At 36.2% G+C, this 8312-nt stretch overlaps 1 long non-coding RNA gene across 1 annotated transcript; it reads left to right on the top strand.

Annotated features, from left to right (window-relative positions):
• The first annotated feature begins 353 nt into the window (after nucleotides 1-353).
• Nucleotides 354-3301, top strand: LOC147841432 (uncharacterized). The gene is made up of 6 exons (XR_015504289.1): nucleotides 354-493; nucleotides 814-924; nucleotides 1908-2034; nucleotides 2211-2296; nucleotides 2619-2661; nucleotides 2759-3301. It is a non-coding gene; the product is annotated as an uncharacterized LOC147841432 (long non-coding RNA).
• Nucleotides 3302-8312: the final 5011 nt, after the last annotated feature.

Here is an 8312-nt window from a genome sequence, read left to right on the forward strand (position 1 = left end):
ATAACTGTTGAAAAATATTCATCTTCATGTGATAAGAGTCCTTTGTTTCAGTTATGAATGAATTCAGTTAATAAAGCTTTTTGATTAATTTTTCTATATTTGAATGTTGTTGAAGTTGGGTGGCATGGTGGCTTAGGGGTTAGCACTGTTGTCTCACAGCAAGAAGGTTGCTGGTTCAAGTCCACTTTGCATTTCTGTGTAGAGTTTGCGTGGGTTTTTCTCCGGGTGCTCCGGTTTCCCCTACACAGCAAATTCATCAGAGTTAAATTCTCGGTGTTGAAGCATTTCAGAGTAAAGTGTTGACGTTAAAGAATTAGATTTTGATAAATGAATATAATAAGAGTTAAAAATTGATTTTATTCAGTGCGAAATCAAGGAGTTATCTTTTCAACACTTGGTGGTGTTATTTCCAACATCCGGGAATTCATGCAGCCCCAGTCACTGAAGAATTTTCCAGACGCCATTTTCCATCTGAGGTTTAGAACAGCAACTGGTGAGTCAAACTACCTAAATGTTGGTATTTTACTGACTTTCTTTAAGGAAATACAGTTGTAAACATATTGTTAAGTTAATAACTTTAGAATGGAGTGACAATTTTAAACTTCTGCAGTTCATTCATGGTCGTTTGTGTATCTAGCTTAACTGCATTACTATTGACTTCTTTTCAAGAATGTTTTTATATATGCTCACGCATACATAGTGCATAAAAACATCAAATGTACATGTTCAACACATTTCTGTCACGCTTAATGCTATTTTGTGCGTTGTTACCCATCTGTAAAATAAAATCGACACTTCTCCTTTAATTCGAAGCAAACTAGCGAGGGAATCCCCGGAGCAGCCTAGCCTAACCTTACTCTGCCTGGATGCTAACGGCAACACAGGACGGTTTCCATGAGCTCTGGAGTTTCTAAAACATATCTGGTGAGTAAATGAACATGCTTACTTGTAAAAGGCTTCCTGACTGAAACATATGATTGTTTGTTATTCGTGTACGTTAATTTGGTTATTTTAAACACCGCAGCCCTTTTAAACTGGTTCATTCGTGGCCGTCCATATACCGTTAACAGTTAGTCCATAGACTCGTGTAATAACGTAACAGTTACGCTTGAATTATATTAAGTGTTGACAACCATTAAAGTCGGAATGTTAACATTAATGTCTTTAAATGACCGCGTTTGCACTTTATCAGACATTTGACGTTACAGAAGTCTCCCGGAAGTTGCGGGACTAACGTTAACGTTATCCCGCAAATGCACAGAGACTCCTAGATGCCCAAGTAGATGCCCGCAAATGAATGATAATCTCCTGGAAATCGCGCGTCTCCCGCCCGGTCATTAAACACTTTGCACACCCCTCTCCACCGCATCCCTCCCAGCTCTTCAGGTACGTCGCGCGCAAGTCACCCCCACCACTCTTCAGGTACGTCGCGCGCAACTCATCCCATTGCTCTTCAGGTAACGTTACTCATCTCTCCCGCTAACGTTACCTCCCGCAAATCAACTCTGTATCCCCCGAAAATGACTTTTCCCAACTCGGGATGTCTGACGTTAGTAAGTTAGGCTATTTCTGTAGTCAGGAACATCTTAGTCAAGCTTTTTCTCCCACATGATATTGTGCTTAAAACTATAGGCTAAACTTAGCATGTACTGTACACAACATTTCCTTTTTATTAAAGGCAATTTAGTGCGTTGTAAACAGCCACCTGTCTGTAAAATTAATCAACTGATTCATATTTGAGCAGCCTAATGATGATACAGGTTTGATTTGTAGATTTATTATCAATAATCAACATCTGAATCAAAAGATATCTGAAAAAGTGTGAGGTATACTTTGTGATGTGTATCTCTTTTATCTGAAGGTTATGCATATGTGTTTGATACTAATGTGTTGTTGTTTTTTAACAGCCACAGTTCTCTATACAATAACACAAGACCCTGTGACGGTGGCTGATTAGAGACGGATGGTGTATTTCCAGAGTTGGTGAAATGACCAAGCACACATTCTTGGTCATATGTGGTGATAATAATAAAGGTATGTTTGATAAAGTTCTGTATTTGTTTCACAATAAGCTGAGAGGGTATTAGAGCATTAGAGAATAACAAATGACATGAAGGTGATAAGTTTTGTATTGTAGGTGAACTGTTACTTAAATAATGTTTTTCTCTTTGCTTTGCACTTTTCCTCTTCTGCTTATCCTAATATTTTAGATTATATTTGGACCTGAAACATCTGCTAGACTCCAGGAAAGGTGGCGTCAATACTGGACCTGAAAGGGCCTAACAAGTTGAATCTGGTAAAGAAACTGCCACGCACACACACACACACACACACACACACACACACGCATGCACGCACACGCTTACAGAAAACTGTAAGTTTATGAATATTTTTTACACTGTGGCCAATATTTTGGGGAAGTCAGCATCACTAAATGATATAAAAGATTTTAAGCTCCTCTAAATTTAGCTCCAAGTGTTGTGTTAAATTCAGGATTCTGGACAGACAGCTGCCTGTTTTTCCAGTTCTAGCCATAGTGGTTAACCTAATTGTTTTTGGAGATCCAACAGTGATATATGTGTTTTTTCTACTTTTCCATATCCTGTCACCTCAACCAGCTGGGAGAGTCAAGCTGTGGATCATCATGAAGATTTTCAAAAGGTGAGTTTAGATTTCTTGAATGTTTAATTTACTTTAAATGTTCTTTTAAATAGATCATAGAATTTGATTGCAATTTGTTTTCAAACATTTTTCTTAGTCATGCTGGAGTCTTGAAGAGTTCTTAGATGAGCATCACCCTATATCCGTGCATCAGGAACCACCAGACGAGCGATCAGCAGCTGCTACATCGTCATGGATATAAAGGACATCCTGTGGCTGGGAAGCACTTCATTCACAGGACATGCTTGATGAGATTTCCTAGCTCCAGTTTGATTTCACACAAGTTTACAGCATTTGTACCTTCATTTAAACTGCTGTGTTTGATATGGAGGGCCAAGGAAACACCAGAAGTGAAAGATTTGCACGCCAAGTTGTTTAAAATGTAATTTCAGAAGAAAACTATGCGTTCAGAAGGAAACTATGAGTGACGCTATATTGAACTTTCAAATGGCTCTGATGAAACATCAAGTTTGGACCAAAGGACTGAAACAGCCTTTTTGAGCACTGGTCATTCATATTTTGTTGATACTGTCTGTACTAATAAAACATTTAAAGCATATTTGACATTGTTGCATTTTAAAAACTGAATGAATTGTTGAAATGGTGAATGTTTTCAAATAAAATGTTTTTTATTTTGTAATTTACAGTCTATTTGACCTTTTTACCATATTTACACTCAAGAGAGTTGAATAAAATAACAATATATTACACCAGGCGGTGTTAAATATAGTTACATATTTTAACTCTGCCCAGAGTTAAAATTAACCCTTACTTCGGTGTCAATGTGCCAACCCTTTTGAAAGTGTTGATTTAACTCTGTTTTGAGTGGACCCCATGAGACACTTTCAAAGGGTTGAAATTAACACCCATAGAGTTGTTTTGGGTCCCCATATTTTGCTGTGTACAGTACAAAGACATGCGCTATAGGTGAATTGTAGAAACTGTCAATTCAAACTGTAGTGTGTGTGTGTGTGTGTGTGTGTGTGTGTGTGTGTGTGTGTGTGTGTGTGCGCGTGTGTGCGCGTGTGTGCGTGCGTGCGTGCGTGCGTGCGTGCGTGCGTGTGTACGTGTGTGTGAATGAGTGTGTATAGGAGTTTCCCATTACTGGACTGCGGTTAGAAGGGCATCTGCTGGAATAGTTGGCAGTTCAATCCGCTGTGGTGACCCTTGAAAAATAAGTGACTAAGTCAAAGAAAAATTAATGAATGTTTTGATGAAAAAATTAATAAACACTGTTTTGCACTTACATATGCAGCATTTATCATTAAGTATGTAAGTTTACATAAAGTATTTATTATATGAGGTAAAAGTTCAATAAAACACAGAAAATCTTGTTAAAAATCACAGCAAAAGCATTATTTTCGAATTACAGTAAATTGATGTGCCTGTTATTTTACTAGCTGCTAGAATTGTACAGTTTTTTTACAGTGCTGAAATAGGACATGACTAACTTTTATGTCCTGTAACCTAATCAAACACATTTTCATTAGGTTACCTGAAATATTTATTTTGAAAGAACACATTATTTTTAAGGTGTCTTTGTTATTCATTCAATTAATATAACAATTAGTTAATTAAAAGTACATTTTATTTAATTGAATAGTTACTCTGTAACAAAGTCACCTTAAAATAAAACTCAGTCAGTATTATTAGTTCTCTATTTATTTTATTTAGCTTTTTGCACTATTGTTGTGTTTTTGCAGTTTTAGGCTACTTATTAAATGTTTAAAATCCTTTTGAATTATTTAAATTTGTTAGTTTAAAATAAAACTAAATGAAAATATATATATAAAAAAATACCTTGTTGCCAGCAATCTGAAATAAAACAAGTTTGTATACACTATATACTTATAACCCTGTAGTGTGGGATATAATGTTCACATTTTATATCAGAAACTAAGGCTGTACGTTATTGGAAAAATCTAACATTGCAATATTTTATTATACTGCAATATATATTGCAATATGAATACAATTTTATCAGATGACTTGAAAGAATTCAGATTGATTAGGATGATTCTGTAAAGGAGTACATCTGCATAAACTCTAAAAGCCCACCTACAAGCAGATAAATACAATAAAGAAAAAGATCCAAAGGAAATAAACCATTTTTTATTGTTTTATTGTACAATTAAAATAAAAAAAATAAAAAATTCATTAAAGTTATTAAAGTTACAAATTGTACATTTTCTTATGCCTGAATGCTTTAAAAAAAACCTTATACAGGTCTCCGAAACTCAAACAAATGCTAAATTACAATACAGACTTAATGTTAGCATGTTATTAGCATGTTATTACTGTGGCTTTTACACTTGCACTACTTTGATGCAGCTTCAAGTTTCAATAACCTAATCTTCTCACACTGAGCCTGGTCTCTTCACTCCTTCAAAACAGTGTGCTCTGCGCAGGACACGAAACATTACAACAAAGTTCTGTCATGACTCGCTCCAGTCAACAGAAAAGGTTGAGGGCGGATAGACAGAGCTTGGAGACACAGAGAGAGTGCGAGTAAGAGCTGTTCCCCTTTAAAGCATGTGCCGCTCACAGCAGTAGCAGAGAGAGATCTCTCTCACAGACTTCCCTAAAAAAAAAAACCTTTTCCACATGTGCCTGAGCGAAAAACCCGCCCTGCACACTTGCTGTTATTTACGAAGTGCTGACACCGGGGCCTGAAAGAATTAGTATTCTGTTAGGTAAATGTTTTCCTCTGGGTTCCTTCTCAGCAACAGTTTGCAGATGTTTGGGCGATACTGAGAAAGCACATTCCCATTGCAGAGCCAATGAAAAAAAGCATGTCAAAAAAAGTTATTCTCGGCCGAGCTCTGACAGTGATCTATGACTTCTCTCTGCCTACTCACTGTCTCACCATCCCCAACTTCAGGGCTGCATTTTGGCTGCCAGAGATTTTACACTGGCTCTGTTAAACCCAAAGCTGTATTTTTTCCTTTTTTCCTCCCCATAACACATTTATTTTTTATTTGTACGAGTTGGACGCACCTGGCTGGAGTCCAACAGCAGATGTGTTGGCAGCGCTGCTGCGAAGTAGCAGATTTCACACCATACGGCCCTGTAGAGACCAAACCCCAAAACCAGGGTGACAAAGGTCTTGATGTTTAGATTTGTTTATATAGCTAAAAATGTGAAGGTATGCCCTAGCGCTGGCTTAGCTAATATAATCTTTTAGTACACACCTCTGGAGACTAAATACACATGTGTGTGCTTCATTTTATGAATTGACAATGTTTTAGTATTTTATGGCATGTTAATGGTGAACTTAAGAAAACAGATCATGGAAATCTGCCAGGCCAGTTTGAATAGAATTAAAGTGATTAAAGTTTAGTCAAAAATTAAAGTTTACTTGTTATTTCACAAGTTCACACTCACAGATATTTGACTGAATAGAATATGATACTCTATCTATGGAGAAGGTTCTGAGCTCAGAAAGACACCCTAACTCATGTTATTCCCCTTATCAGGATAGAGAGAATGATAGAGTCCGAGTGCAGTGTCTAGCCTGGCTCCTGCAGGAGCCTCCTCAGATTTAAGTACACTGTAAAAAAAATCCTGATTACCTTAAATTTTTAAGCTGAATCAAATTAACCTTATCATACACCTGGTGATATAAGGTGCAAAATGTGTATACTCCAATGTGTCGATATTTTCAGACCAACGCAACCCTAATTTTCCTGTTTTGTGCCATGTTGTTTAAATGGCAAATCCATTTGCGCCACTTTGTGAACTGGTCTAGGTCTGTGTCTGGTCTGGAAAAGAGGTGTGTTAAAGTGCATTGTTTTTGCTTTGCAATTTTAGGAACTAACATAGTTAATTATGTTATTAATTATGTAGGCTAATGGATGTTTTCAATGGAGTGAGTTTCTACCGTTTCCTTATGCCAGAAAAGAGAGAAAGGAAAGGCAGATTCGAGAAGGCTAGTTCTTTATTCTCACGCTGCAGATGTTCTGTTTAACTGTTTTCTTGCTTAGAGCATTCAGTTTTTCCACTTACAAAGTTCCTCATGTAAATAGCAAATGTGCCATGGCGCGATGCAAATAATTTTTAAAGGGAATGAGTGATGAGACTCTGGTTTATTCTCAAAACACAACCATAACTCATTAAGAGAATACACACAACCCTGTTGGACCATGCGCTGAGGTAAACTGACTTAAAACAGCTTGCATAACTTATCAAGTTGAGTTAGAATGTGGTTAAATGTATGCTGTAAGCACTAATTGATCATATCATTTTTACAGTGTGTCAGGTTTATTAGAGTGGATTTGGGGTGGTGGAGGGAAGCTGAATTCGAGAGAAAACAAAGGTGTGATGTGTTTCACTATTTACAGGGGTTTGGTCTTAAGCTGGAAAATAGAATGTTTGTCAATGATGAATTAGGCTCATCAAAACTGATCGTGCTTCTCCCGAGATTTGTTTAATAAACCTCACTTGTGACTATTTCAGCATTAGATGCTAAATAATTATTGTAAGCTTCCCATTGATGTATGATTTGCTAGCACAATGTTGGCAGAGAAAACAACTGTTTGAAGGATAAAAAAAAATCTAAATACTGAGAAAACCACCTTTACATTTGTCTAAAATTAAGTGCTTTGTAATGCACATTAATCATTTGAGTTTTTTACAGTAGAACATTTAGAAAACATCTTCAAGCTACACTATTTTTATTTACTTATTTATTAAGTAATAATGTTTATTATTCTAATGTTTTGGCATAAAATATAAATCTATAATTTTGACCCATACAATTGCTATTGCCAAAGATATATACAGTTGAAATCAGTATTATTAGGCCCCCTTTTTAAATATTTTCCAAATGATGTTTAACAGAGCAAAGACATTTTCACAGTATGTCTGATATTATTTTTTTGTTTGGAAAAAATCTTATTTGTTTTATTTCTTCCAGAACAAAAGCAGTTTTTAAGGTCAACATTTTTTTTAACATTTTAAGGTCAAGCCTTTAAATGTCACTTTAAGTTGTATAAGTGTCTTGAAAAATATCTAGTCAAATATTATTTACTGTCATCATGGCAAAGATAAAATAAATCAGTTATTAGAAATGAGTTACTAAAACTATTACGTTTAAAAATGTGTTGAAAAAACACCCTCTCCGTTAAAAAGAAATTGGGGGAAAAATAAACAGGGGGACTATTAATTCAGGGGGGGGGGGAGAAACACAAGGGAGGCGCAGAGAAATCGCGGGAAATACACTGGCGTTTCATTTAGCGGTTCTGAAAAGTTCTCCATTCATTCTAGTACACGGCTAAAAGTGCAAATCACGTGACCACACACATGCCCCAAGTACACCCGTCTGCAGCCCGCAGATCGGGGCGGGTGAGCATAAACCCCAGGTGAGAGTGTAGTGCATGTCAGACAGTTCATCTGCTGGATGATCTCATCTCACTATAGTTGTTAAACGTGATATTGAATTCATCTTGTTGTCTCTATCTAACAATTCTTATGTCTTTTGAATCACTTGTTCTCAGTTAACTGTTTTGGCTGAGTGCAAAGATAAGCTAATATATTAATTTATGTAACCACATACAATGATTCTGCACATTGAATGATTGCTTACCTTTATCGTTTAAATTTAATGTACGTATACTGTTATAATGGCCATTATTGGTTATTAAAATTGATAT

The sequence above is a fragment of the Danio rerio genome, chromosome 12 (genome assembly GCF_052040795.2).
Source record: "Danio rerio strain M-AB ecotype USA chromosome 12, GRCz13ab, whole genome shotgun sequence".
Taxonomy (NCBI): domain Eukaryota; kingdom Metazoa; phylum Chordata; class Actinopteri; order Cypriniformes; family Danionidae; genus Danio; species Danio rerio.